Consider the following 14,493-nt stretch of genomic DNA (forward strand, 5'->3'; position numbering starts at 1 on the left):
CCTTTCCGCCATCATCCTTACCACCTTTTGATGGCTAGAAGAAAACCCTAATCGATCTAACCCTGTTCTTGAGTGTGCGAGAGGCTAAAAAGGGGTTTTCGATGCATTTGTTGAAGAAGCTTCAAGGTTAAGAAGCTTGGAACGAGGAGAAGCTTGTAGATCCAGTATCTACATCGTGTTGGCATCCAATAGAGGGTAAAAATTCTTTACCTTGGCCTTCCACTTCTTAGATCTCTTCTTATGTTAGAATATGGCATTTTGGTGCAAAATAGAGTCACTTTTGGATTTGAGCTTGTCATAAGGGCATGGTTTCAGATCTGGAATCCTCTAGGCCCTTATGGACATAAAGCCTCAAACTTTATGAAGCTTTGGCCCTCCTCCATGTCCAAAACCTTCTTCTAAGGCTAGTTATGAGTGTTTTAGCCTCATGGAGCCTTGCATGCACGTAAAGGTAACAACTTTACGTGATAACAACACCCTAGGAGCCTAGATCTACAACTTGGAGCTTTAGTTTCACTTAAAAGCATCTGGATGAGAAATGGACTAAAGGAACTCGACGAGTTGCAAAGTCAACTTGACAAGTTGAATGAGGGTTTTCCTGATTTCTTGATTCTGCATGAACTCGATGAGTTATAGAGGCAACTCGACGAGTTGGTTAGGGTTTTCCCGACATTCTGGATACTACATGGACTCCACGAGTTGTCTGGAAACTCAACGAGTCGACTAGGGTTTTCACGACTTCTTGAGTTCTGAAGGAACTCAACGAGTAAGTAAGCTACACTCGACGAGTTGGGTCAACATGGACTGTTGACCTTGATCATTGACTTTGACCTTGACCAAGGGGTTGACCATTTTGACTTCTAGGAGTATATTAGTAATTTCAAAACTTATGGAAGTGGATCATTGGTGCATGTAGGTGTTTGAGTTTGGAGCTGTATTTGGGGTGTTTGACATTATCATCTCGAGCTACGTGTGAGGTGAGTTGTCCTCACTATACTAACAGGGTTAAAGGCACCAATGCCGACCCTTCTTTTGGATTGTTATCCTGGTTATTGCATGATGATATGGTTAGTGACCTATTAGGTCGGTATCTTGGTATATAGGATGATGCTATGTTAGTGACCGGTTAGGTCGATATCCTGGTATATAGGGTGATGCTATGTTAGTGACCGGTTAGGTTGATATCCTGGTATATAGGATGATGTTATGTTAGTGATCTGTTAGATCTGTATGACTATCTGTACATGCTAGCTAGCCTATGATATTTATGTGCACATGATTGTTTGATTAGGGGTTGGGTTGAGGCGGTCATGCTTTGTGCTTGTGCCAACATACCCAGGGCGGCCCAGATAGACTGCAAACCTGGTTAGGGCGTACTAGTTAGCCGAAGGCCCGACGAGCGGTCTGGATAGGCTGAAGGCCCTGAGAAGCGGTCCAGACGTGCCGATGGCTCGAAGAGCTGTCCAGATAGACTGATGGCCCTGCGAGACGGTCCAGTCAGGCTGATGGATCATGAAGCATGCTTTCTATATAATATTGTTATGGTTTGTATATTTTGGGGGGACTCACTAAGCTTCGGGCTTATAGTTTTGGATTTTGTTTCAGGTACCAATGATTGCCGCGGGAAAGCGAAGGCGTGATCGTGCACCTACTCACATTTTTATGATTTTGTTTCTAGGATACTCTAATATGAAACTATTTTGAAAACAATTTGTAATAAATAATGATTTTTGAATGTTTGAAAAAGTTTTTAATTGGCTTGAATTTTATGGATGTCACAAGTTGGTATCAGAGCCTTGGTTTGAGTGAATTGGAGGAACACTCGTGTGAATCTAGTCTCAAATCAAGGTAAATATTTTCAAAATGATTTTCAAATCATTTTCAAAATACTAAAGGAGGATGCAGAGTGTACGATCAGATGGAGCCAGTAAGTAGACCCTAAAATACCATACAATTATTTGATATTATGATATGTTAGAACAACATGCTAGTGATTGGCTAGGGATCTTCAGAAAATTCATGATAGAATTGCCTGATTATATGATACCTTAGTTCCTATAGGGTTCTCTTGTTGATATGATATGTGACTATTTCGCGTGTGAAATGGCTATTGAATGGATACGCTAAGTCACATACTTCATGGTTTAAAGGGTCTGAGGCTGAGAGGTTTGGTCCTACTGCGCAACTCTTGTTTGAGTCCAACCATTGTGGGATTGAATCTTTTAGCCTAAGATTGTTTAAATTATGGGGTATGTGATTGTATTCATATGATAGTCATCTAGCACCGATGGAGGGTCATGTGGCAATTGTGGTAGCATGAGTTGTTCGGGGTCAGTCGGCCAATTATGAGATACTTACCCTTCCTTTAGGAGTGAGGATTGAGCGCTCGCCTATGCTCATGTATACTGTTAAGGCGTTGTGATGATACTTGATGCAAATATAGGTAGGTGTGGAAGGTAGTATGGGCCCGTACTACTGAAATCACAGGACCCATACGCGTAGCAAGGAAGTCACAACCCCTAGGGTTTTGGGATGGGAGTTATTTCCCCATTATTATATGGGATGTCTGATATCTTCCTAGTTTATGTTCAGTATGGTGATGGCGAGACAATTTGAGGCGGCATCCAGATCCGGATCTGGAGCTAGGGGCCAGGATAGGTCGGTATTGTCCGCTGATCAAATGCGGGAAATGATTTCCGTGGAGGTATCTCAGATTTTGCAAGAAGAATTGCTAGGTGTCGTGAATCGGGTCATTGCCAGGGTGATCATCAAGATTGAGGAGCAGATTTCAGCCTTGCAAACTGTGAGAGATGTTGCTACTGGGATTACTACCGGGGAGTGTTGGTTGGGGTCACAACTAGGAAAGAGGAAGAGGGACCTTTCAGCAGAGGGCGAGGAGTCGGAGGCTGCTGACCTGGGTACTGGAAGTCAGGAGGATCAGGAGGTGTGTGGCAGGTGTGGGGGAACCCACAGATTTGCTTGTCACAAGTTCAAGTGTTTCAAGTGCGAAGAGAGGGGACATGTGCAACGGGATTGCAAGAAGGATCAGATATGCTTTCATTGTCACCATCCAGGTCATTTCAGGTCCAGCTGTCCTACTTTGGGGACAAAAGGAATTTGGATTCCATCGATCATCGTTCCTCAGGAGGTCAAAGTCGATCCGCAAGAAATCTCTGGTATGTAATTGGAAACTCCATTCTATAATAATATTATATTCCATTGTCCTTGATCGGTATTTGTCTTGCCTTGGAAACTTGTTGAGTGGATAAGCAGTAATTTCGGGTTAGTTGCCTGTTTTGTCTGATCAATGTGTTGCGGAACTTCATGAGTCATTAGGTAATTGGAAGTGTCAGGAGAATTTAATATAGTTAGAGTTCAAGGATTCATTAGAGGATGGGAAGTAGAATGGTTGGTTGATGGATCAGAATTTTATCATCTATGGAAAGGGTTGTACCCTTTCAGTTTTTCTGAGTTCAAGGGAGTGAACAGGCTTGTGACCCCAGCGTCAGGTTATATTTCTAGCTTGGGGTCCGTCAGTCACAGAGGTTGGCGACAGTATTTCAGCGTTAGGAAGCACAGGTGAGTCGATGTGACATGAATATATTGTGAAGCAAATTAGGTACCATATTCTCGGGTAGGTCGGGTGCCGGATTATCAGTTGGATTACAAACGAGGATTAGTTCATGTCACCTAGGATCGAAGGCGAATTTTGCCGCGTACCCTCAAAATGGTTAGGGTAACCCAGGAGGGAGAAGTCAGGATTTCTTCCAACACCCGTGAGAGTGTGACATCTCCTGTATTCTTCGTAATGGTATCGAGAAATTTTATTTTGTTGAAATTTTGCTGTATCGGGTAAGATATATCCCGGGTTGACTTTCTGCTATTCTTGGGTTGATTTCTAACCAGTGGGCGATAGTTAGAACCCTAAGTGGGGGAGAAATGGAAATTCTCAAGTTGAGTGTCAGGCATTGAATGTTTTGACAATTGCTGTTCGTACTGTTGTTTTCGATTGGATTGGTAGACAGCGATCAACAAACCTCTCAAGTGCAGTGCGCTTATGTTTCCCTTGGTCCTTGGGTAAGTTCGCCCTCCATGGTAGATTGGAATTTCTTATTTATAGCAGACTTGGGTTTGGCAACCATTGACATCGCCTTAGAAGTCTTCTCAGGCTAGTTTCGTGTGGGTAGGATCCGTGCAGTCTCGATCAAGTATGGGATCTTGTTTCGATCGGTGATATGGACGTCTTCTGCTAGTGATGAGGTGGTCCTTCATGTGTATCCGTGGGTGCTCAAGGTAGCATCAGGGTTGGATCGGTTTGTAGGAGTGGCTAGGTGGGGATCATAGCCTGCAGATTAGATCAAGAGTTCAAAACCCCAAGTGGGGGAGAGCTGGCTATATGGGAAAATGCACCGGGATGGGTCCAGGGCTTTGCTCAATAGACCTAGGGCGGACGGGATAGATTGAAGGCCAAAGGGGTATACTAGCCAGGCCGAAGGCCTGGAGAATGGTCCATACAGGTTGAAGGCCCAAAGAGGCAGTCCAGACATGCTAAAGGTTCCGAGAGTGGTCCATATGGACTGAAGGCCCAGTAAGGCGGTCCAGTCATGCTGAAAAATCTGTATGTATTCTGTTAGAAATACGTTTCGGTATTGAGTGTGCTGCTATACTGTAGCAATAAGTAGGTCTGTCTCTTGGTATTAGGCATACTGTTTTGTGATACTAACAAGTGGAACCGTATGTTATCTATGCTTGCCGGTTATCACATATGGAATGCCCTTAGGGAATGTCGGTGGTCATGAATGAGAGCCTAAAATCTCTTGTGCTGCAACTTGTTCTATAAGGGAATCATGCATGGTAGGGTTTCAGATTCCGACTTAGATCAAGAGTTTCCCTCTGAGGGTTGTATGCAACATTGTTTTTGTAAGAATTGATTAGGTAGAAACTATGCGAGGCTCAGTGGTACTGGGGAATGTCATCGAGGTATGTGTGTTATCGGAAGCATTCCAGTAATGGGCTGTGGGCCTAGCGATCGTAAAGATTCATTCCTTCTGCTAGTGGTGTTCTCATGATTGATGCGTTGATGGGGGCCACGTGAGTCGTAAATCCGTTGGTTGGATAAGGAAACAGTAAGGACCGAGGGGAGTATCAATCAGGTATCAAATTGAATCTATGAAATGTTTGCATCGTAATCCTGCATGTTCGCAAGTTGTTGTTAGGGATCAGATGAAACGCGATAGTTCTTGGTTGTTCATCTTCTTTCGTCGCTTCGAAGATTGGAAATGGCATGGTAAAGATTCAAAGGCTATACTAAGGTTTTGGTGTATCATATGGATTCGGATTGTGAAAGGTTCGCTATCGACCTGTTTGAGGATCTTTCTTGCATGACTTGTGGTAGTTTCAGTCGGAAACTTGGGGTGGATTCATGGACGGCCATTTCGGGATGGCTTATAGTGGAAACTTGCGTTGGGAATCGCAAGGGTATCCTTGTGAGGCATGCACTTTGAAGTTCAGTGATGTAAATGGGGGAACCTTTTTGTTGTGGGGTGAATCACGTGTTGCAGGCGAAAGGTATGATGTCATCTATGGAAATCAAGGGTTTTTGGGTTAGAGCGTACATGGCTTTGAGGTTTTGAGAACCGGGTTAGATCTTTCTCCTGATCATCTAGGGCAACACATCGTGTTGGGAGGGTTGAGGCTATCCTGCTCTATACAGTTGGCCAAGATACCTGGTGCGGGCTGATTGTAAGTCATAGGCACGAAGACTTAGGAGGACCAGTAGGGTTGAGGCGGTAGGCCAAGATACCCGGTGTGGGTCGACTGTAAGTCGTAGGCACGAACGCCCAGGATAAGCAGTTGGGTTGAGGTGGTAGGCCGACGAGACCTGAGAACTTCAATCCAGGGATGATTTGATTCAACATGTTGATATTCCAGCCGAGGCTGATCGGGCAAGTCATGGGTGTATGTGGTTATGCGCTAGCAATGGGCTGTTACTGCATGTAGGATCGGGAGCTGAAGGAAGTGTTATCATGTCAGCACGAGAAGGGTTCATCTCCTAGTTTACCTCTTGTTCCTCGTGTTATCCCTGAAATTTCGGTCATTGAATGAGCCTTCCCTTGAAAGAATATATATAATCTCTTTTCCAGCAGAGAATTAACAGGAGCCACGTATGATCTATGATTTTGTTCCGACAGAAAGTTCTGGTTTTTAGGGTGTGATTTGCTTCAGGAAGAAGGGAAATTGGGTTCTTGATATAACGAGCCATTCAGGTTTCTCAAGGTTGGAAAGATGGCGTATCGACTGGGTCTTCCGGAGGAGCTCAGTCAGATTCATAGCACTTCCTATGTTTCGCAGTTGCGAAAATATGTGTCAGACGAGGATGTCGTCGCATCATTGGGTGATATTTAGGCCGAAGAGCGCCCAAACTACACAAAGAGACCAGTGGTCGTGGTGGAAAGGAAGGTGAAGATGCTACATAGCAAGGAAATACCTTTGCAAAGGGTGTAATGGGAGCATCGGAGGGAATCTGAGTAGACTTCGAAGCCGGAGGCTGTGACGCAAGAGCATTATCTGAATTTGTTCACCACAGCAGGATTCGAGGACATATCCTAGTGTAAGTGGGGGAGAGTTGTAACATCCCAATTTCCAGGAGTGAGATTTTAGGGATTTTTTTTGCAAATAAGGAAGCCTACTCGATGAGTTGGTGACCCTAACTCATCGTGTAGAGAGTAGCCAACCCGCATGACTTTTAGCACCTACACGACGAGTTGGAGCTGGAATATTTAAACCCAAATTTTTAGGGTTTGCACCTTATTTATAAGACCTTAAGTCCTTTCCTCCAGCCTCCTTACCTCCTTTTGATGGCCAGAAGCAAACCCTAATCGATCTAACCCTATTCTTGAGTGTGTGAGAGGCTAAAAAGGGGTTTTTGGTGGATTTGTTGAAGAAGCTTGAAGGTTAAGAAGCATGGAACGAGGAGAAGCTAGTAGATCTAGTATCTACATTGTGTTGGCATCCAATAGAGGGTAAAGAGTCTTTACCTTGGCCTTCCACTTCTTAGATCTCTTCTTATGTTATAATATGGCATTTTGGTGCAAAATGGAGTCACTTTCGGATTTGAGCTTGTCACAAGGGCATGGTTTCAGATCTGGACTCCTCTCGGACCTTATAGACATTAAACCTCAAGATTTATGAAGATTTGGACCTCCTCCATGTCCAAAACCTTCTTCTAAGGCTAGTTATGAGTGTTTTAGCTTCATGGATCCTTGCATGCACGTAAAGTTAACAACTTTACGTGATAACAACACCCTAGGAGCCTAGATCTACAGTTTGGATCTTTGGTTTCACTTAAAAGCATCTAGATGAGAAATGGACTAAAGGAACTCGACGAGTTGGAAGTCACTCGACAAGTTGAATGAGGTTTTTCCCGCTTTCTTGATTCTGCATGAACTCGATGAGTTATAGAGGCAACTCGACGAGTTGGTTAGGGTTTTCCCGACATTCTGGATACTACATGGACTCCACGAGTTGTCTGGAAACTCAACGAGTCGACTAGGGTTTTCACGACTTCTTGAGTTTTGAAGGAACTCGACGAGTCAGTAAGCTACACTCGACGAGTTAGGTCAACATGGACTGTTGACCTTGACCATTAACTTTGACCTTGACCAAGGGGTTGACCATTTTGACTTCTAGGGGTATATTAGTAATTTCGAAACTTATGGAAGTGGATCATTGGTGGATGTAGATGTTTGAGTTTGGAGCTGTATTTGGGGTGTTTGACATTATCATCTCGAGCTACTTGTGAGGTGAGTTGTCTTCACTATACTAACAGGGTTAAAGGCACCAATGCCGACCCTTCTTTTGGATTGTTATCCTGGTTATTGCATGATGATATGGTTAGTGACCTGTTAGGTCGGTATCTTGGTATATAGGATGATGTTGTGTTAGTGAACTGTTAGGTCGATATCCTGGTATATAGGGTGATGCAATGTTAATGACCGGTTAGGTCGATATCCTGGTATATAGGATGATGTTATGTTAGTGATCTGTTAGATCTGTATGACTATCTGTACATGCTAGCTAGCCTATGATATTTATGTGCACATGATTGTTTGATTGGGGGTTGGGTTGAGGCGGTCATGCTTTGTGCTTGTGCCAACATACCCAGGCGGCCCGGATAGACTACGAACCTTGTTAGGGCGTACTAGTTAGGCCGAAGGCCCGGCGAGCGGTTCGGATAGGCTGAAGGCCCTGAGAGGCGGTCCAGACGTGCCGATGGCTCAGAGAGCAGTCCAGATAGATTGATGGCCCTGCGAGGCGGTCAAGTCAAGCTGATGGCTCATTATGCATGCTGTTTATATGATATTGTTATGGTTTATATGGAGTTGGTATTTTGGGGGAACTCACTAAGCTTCGGGCTTACAGTTTTGGATTTTGTTTCAGGTACTTCTTATGATCGTGGGAAGGCGAAGGCGTGATCATGCACCTCCTCGCATTTATATGATTTTGTTTCTGGGATACTCTGATATGAAACTATTTTGAAAACAATTTGTAATAAATAATGGTTGTTGAATGTTTGAAAAAGTTTTAATATTTAGCTTGAATTTTATGGATATTACAGCTATTCGCTAAGACGTACTAATCATTTTTTTGAATGACGATATCAACCTATCACGATACGAACATGATTTCTGCTCATCGAATTCCTTCTCCCGTACACAAGATGATTGATGAATGATGATACCGGACTGTTTACATTTGCATTGGGCTGAAAATTGTGTATACTACTAAAAAAATTTGGGCCCCTTAAAATTATGGGTCGTGTTCCAATGCTCACCTTGCACAAGGACTAAATCGGGCCTGTTAGGAGGGTCGTTTTTATATGCAAGCAAGTAACTTTCGGAGCAAGAATACAAAAAAAGTGATCGTAGAATGGGAAAATGCGTTCGTATTTTCACCCATATTTTCCCGAAACACCGTTTAATGAAGTATGATGCTATTTTTGGCTTATTTTGAACCTCGACACAAAAATGCTATCATTTACGCAATCGTATTTTGCCCATGTGATCGCATTTTTCAGTTTTTTTTTCTAGGTGGCATTTTTCGACCCAAACAATCCTTGACCACTTTATGCGATCACATAAGTCAAAGATGCAATCACATTTTTGGCTTTTTCGACTCGATTCGGTCATAATTCTTCCTTTTTCACAAACAAGAAAGTTGCACAAAACTTTGTCTAGTATCCGAAACATTTAAATCTCTTCAATCGGAGTTAGTAGTCAGAGATATGGTCAAAATATCGACAAGAGGACAAAGCTACCAACAACATCCTTTAGGCTTTAGAATGTAGCAATCTATCTTCGTATGATCAATTTGATTAAATTTTTCTTGTCCAAAACAGCTTCCAGGCATTCCTCAGAATCCTTCATAAGTTCCAGGCTCCAATTAACTACAATGCTCCATTAACGCATCCAAAGCTACTCCCAAAGTACTGCTCGACTCGAATTATCTGAAAAACATAAAAACATGAGCAGTGTGAGAATTCTAACAAATGACTTGAGCTGAACATTATTTAAACTAATGACATGGAAATGTGTAAAATATGATGCTAAATGTTAATAAAAACTATCTCAAAATATGCATAAAATGACATTTATCAGTTATCTTGCTTTTAATTTTTTAATATTGACTTATCTTGATAATCTAGAATCTCTAATCCATGTTCAAAGTAATTGTTGTTTTGAATTGTATCGACCCAATACATCGAGCCTCGACTTGACATATGTGTAATTTATATGGTTTTGGATTTTTTTTGACTTACGTTTCACGTGGTTTTCAGTTTTCAATTATTAGATATGTATTTTTTCCTTTAAAATGTAATATTATAGTTTAGTTACGAAAAATATATTTGAAAGGAAAATTGTAATGTAATGAAGATCTAAGACACAAGCTGAGGATATAGGAGTTTTAGAGTCTCATGGAGTTCAGGTAGGCATCAAGAGTTGGTGGCTAAACGAGTTGAGCTTTGAAGTATGGTTTTAGTCCTTGGCTTCACTAAGTTTTTCCTTATGATGACTTATAGGTAAATGCATAGGATCGATGCTAGTGTTATCATTGGTTTCTATTGTCTATGATTATTGATATTGTTAAATGTTAAAAAAGAAAATAAGCTTTTATAAATGTTATACAATTGCATTAAAATTGAATGGTCTTCAAAAGAAAAGTTATAAGTGTTTTGAATGAACAAGGAAAAACAAAAACCCATTTTTTTATATAAAATGTAAATCACATGTTACCCATAAAAAACACACATTTCTTTATAATTTGTTGGCGTGGGTTAGTACATGTAGCCAACACATCAAATGGATTATAGTTGAGGTGATGTGATACTCATGATAACTTAAACATAACTTGGGTTGGGTATCACGTGGTTTTTGTATGGTTGATTTACCATCTATGTTTATGATCCACGACATCCCTGTCATGAACGAGGAAGAGCATGAAAGAGATTAAACATTTCATTAACCTAAGTCAATGAAGCTCGACAGATCTAGGAGTTTCATAGAGACTAAAATTGGAAATCAATATTTCCTAACTAAAAAGCTCGTTGTTGTGATTACGACAACCCTCTTCACTTCATGGAATGAAATATGGATCCTAACCTTATTTAAATAATTTTAAATTGGGTAATTATTTTCCAAGATTGCACGGTGTGGAGGGTCAAATGTCATCGAAATTCTTAACTAACCGTTATTGTCAGCAGAAAACACCACCCCATGACCATATTTGGTGCCGAAGATAATATGCCGAATGCATGTTTTTACTATTGCATTTTCTGTTGAATTAGAAGATAAAGAATTATCTAATATATATTTTCATTGTTGTATGGTTTGTTGCTTTTTTTATTTAAACAATTTTTATTCTTTGTTTTTCTCAACTTGTCATAAGAGAATTAAATGGTTTATATTCTTATTTCAAGAGCCTTATTTAATAACCAAAATAAATGTAATTTATTAGGAAAAGGATAACCGCTGATAACTATGACAAATTCATGTATATTGAAAGTTTTTATTTATGTAATTTTCAATCTTATGGTTAATGAAATTACAATTTTATTTTAATTAATATTAATGGTTTCTTATTAAATGCTAACATTTTTTTTAATTTGAAAAAGAAAAAAAAGTTGGTAGACAATAATGGCACCACACCCTATTTATAGGAAAAAATGGCAATAATGAATACTTATGTGGCATCTATATGACATCAAAATTTGGTAGGCAAGTATGGAACCATACTCTTTAGCCTAAGTAATTAATCAAAATAACTAAAAATATATTTATTTAGATGGATCCAAGCACGATCACACGTACACCTTCACCCGCACACGTTAACATGTCAACCAACTTGTCTCTGCTCTAAATCCTCTCGAGGGATGAACTAACATGACCTAACTACCTTGATTACATCCGTGCACTAAGAAACACTCTTAGGTATGAGAAAAAAGAATATTTCTTAGACAAGGATGTCCTTGAGGTTCTTGAAGATGATGCTACTAAGGAAGAAAGTGACGACTATGAAAAGCATCTCAACCATTCTAATAAGGTTGTTTGCCTAGTTTTAGCAACAATGATTCTAAAATTCCCAAAGAATTTTGAGAATATTGGGGTATTTGACTTGTTAACTTATCTTAAGGCAATGTTCCAAGAGCAAGCTAGGCGATAACGATTCAACATCGTCAAATCACTTCTAGGATGCAAGCTTTAGCAGGGATATTCTATCAGTATGCACATTCTAAAAATAAAGTTGTACATTGATAGATTAGTGCTTCTTGGTGTTCTATTTCCTTAGGAGTTAGCTATTGATATAGTCGTCAAATCGTTGGCTAGTTTGTATCATCTTTTCATTTTGAACTATAATATGAACAATATGGAATAGAACTTGATGGAACTACATGACATGTTGAAAATTGCCAATGCTACTATGATTGAGCGTCATAGCTCTAGCTATTAAGGAGGATGGTGTCAAAAAGAAGAAAACTTCCTATCCCAAAGGAAAAGGAAAAGTTTAAAGTTGGATAGTCCAACTCTAACCTTAAAATGAAGGTCGATTCGGACATATCACAAACAAGAAACCCTAATGACTCCATCTGCTTCTACTACAAACAAAAAGAGACATATGTTACTAGGATAAGGGATTATGAGCTTGTGTTATCTAATAGATGTTTTATTAGACTTTTAGATTGTTTTCTATTCTCCATAAATGACAAGAAATATTATCCAATGTCCCAAAATATCCAAAAAAAATTGACACTTTTTTAAAACATTAATATTTATTATAACCCCCCTTCAATCCTTTATTTAACAAAAACCGTTAAGTTTCTAATACTCAAAATAATATTTCAAAATATACTTTTAACAGAACCACTAAATTTGTAACTCAAATTAATAACGGAATAATAATAGTGATAAAATCCCATATCAATTGTCTATGATAAAGGCTTAATCTTCAAACCACGCCTGCATACAGTCAAACTATGCCGTTACGCTTATTTGTACCTGATGTACATATAATAGTCATTTATAAAGGAAAGGTTAAGCATAAATCTTATTGAATTCCAACACATCATAACATTAGAAGCATTATACCCTATTCCTACCTATCATTCTATTATCAATAATACAATCATATATATATATATATATATATATATATATATATATATATATATATATATATATATATATATATATATATATATATATATATATATATCAAAATCACATAATTTGTGCCTATTCAAGAACACATCCTAAATAGCACCCAAATGAAGACTTAGCATTACTGTCTTCAGTCCATGGACTTGGCGTTTCTTCCTTCAGCTCCCCTGACTTGGCATAATGTTTGTCGGCCAGTCTAACTCGACACAAGGCCTTTGGTCAATCGCCATGGCCTTTCGGCCTTCGGCCCTAAACACATGCAATATAATCCATACAATAATGAATAACATCAAATATAATTCGTACAACAAGTAGCACATCAATTATCAATCACATAGTTCCTAGTCTCACCCAACCTACAGTAAACATATAACACCCTAAAGTTATGATGTGAGGAACTCACCTCCAATTGCAAAAGCACCCTCCAAAGTAGGCTGAGACTCCTTTACACTAGGTCACCCTTCAACCTTCCTAATAATAGAAACTAGATTTAATATATGGCCACTTTGATACCCCAAATATGTAAATGGGCTTATGGATTAAATTTCATACTTTTCATCAAAATTACTGTCTATTCGGGACCTGTTTTCCCCTCCTTAAACCCCATATTTTGCAAAACCGCACTACATGCCAGTGTTTCAGGTCAATACCTTTTCAGGGACTATTTACACACACATATGATTTTTCTACAATTTGTAATAATTTTTACAAAACTGCATCTCATAGCAGCTCGTTTCGGACCCATCTATGAAAAAACAATTTTCACCCCATTTAGGGTCATTTCCAGATTTCAAGAAAAACTAATGAAGTGAAGAAGACTCACATATACAACTTTGGGCACTAGTCTCGACTCAAACTGATGCTCCATTATTTTTCTATGATTTTTAGAAGACATGGACACATTAGTCAATTTTTCAATATTTCCATCTTTGGTTATTTAGGGTTAATTAGATTTTTAACCCATTAAGTCACAACCAAAAATGACTTATAGGCTGAAAACCAAGTCCATAACAATAGTAACTAGCCATTGATTCTAAATAATATTCTCAATCTCAATCAAGACTCAAAGTAGGTTGTGATAATGAAGGAATTGTGAAGTTCATTACTATAATAATAATAACATCAAACTAGGGTTTATATCTAATTAACCACCAACCCTCAATAACACCAATGAATTAACCATCTTTGGAATGAAATCACCCACTGCCACCATGGTAGTGTTAGTCGGGGGTGGGTGCCACTACCTTGATGGTGACGGTGATGGGTCTTTCGAACTCAAGAAGAAAAAAGAAGAAAATATGACCGATTTCACTTAATTGATGAGGATGGAACCACTCAAAATGACTCATTTCCTTCCTATTCAACCTTCTACTCTAGTCATTCTTCTCCTTCCTATCACCACTAGTCGACACCTCTTCTTTTACCGCTTCTTCACTTCTCGGCTATACACACAACACACACGTATTTTACACTTAGTTTTAGGGTTTGGTCTTTTGGACTCAAAATCCTAGCAAGGACTACCAAGTCTGAAAATTGCATAATGACCCCTCAAGTTTTCCATAATGGAAAGAATTACCCCTAAAACCATTTTCTTTGCATCTAAAGTTTCTAAGTTCCAACTTCAGCTCCAAATTCATATATTTATGTATCTTAAGTCCTTAAAACACTTAATTATTTTGATTATTTATTAGTTTGCAATTATACTTATTTTACATCATTAATTAATTAAATAGAAAATGAGGCGTTACACATTATTTCCTTTGTACAAGGATGTTTTTCA

The sequence above is a fragment of the Lactuca sativa genome, chromosome 6 (genome assembly GCF_002870075.4).
Source record: "Lactuca sativa cultivar Salinas chromosome 6, Lsat_Salinas_v11, whole genome shotgun sequence".
Taxonomy (NCBI): Eukaryota; Viridiplantae; Streptophyta; class Magnoliopsida; order Asterales; family Asteraceae; genus Lactuca; species Lactuca sativa.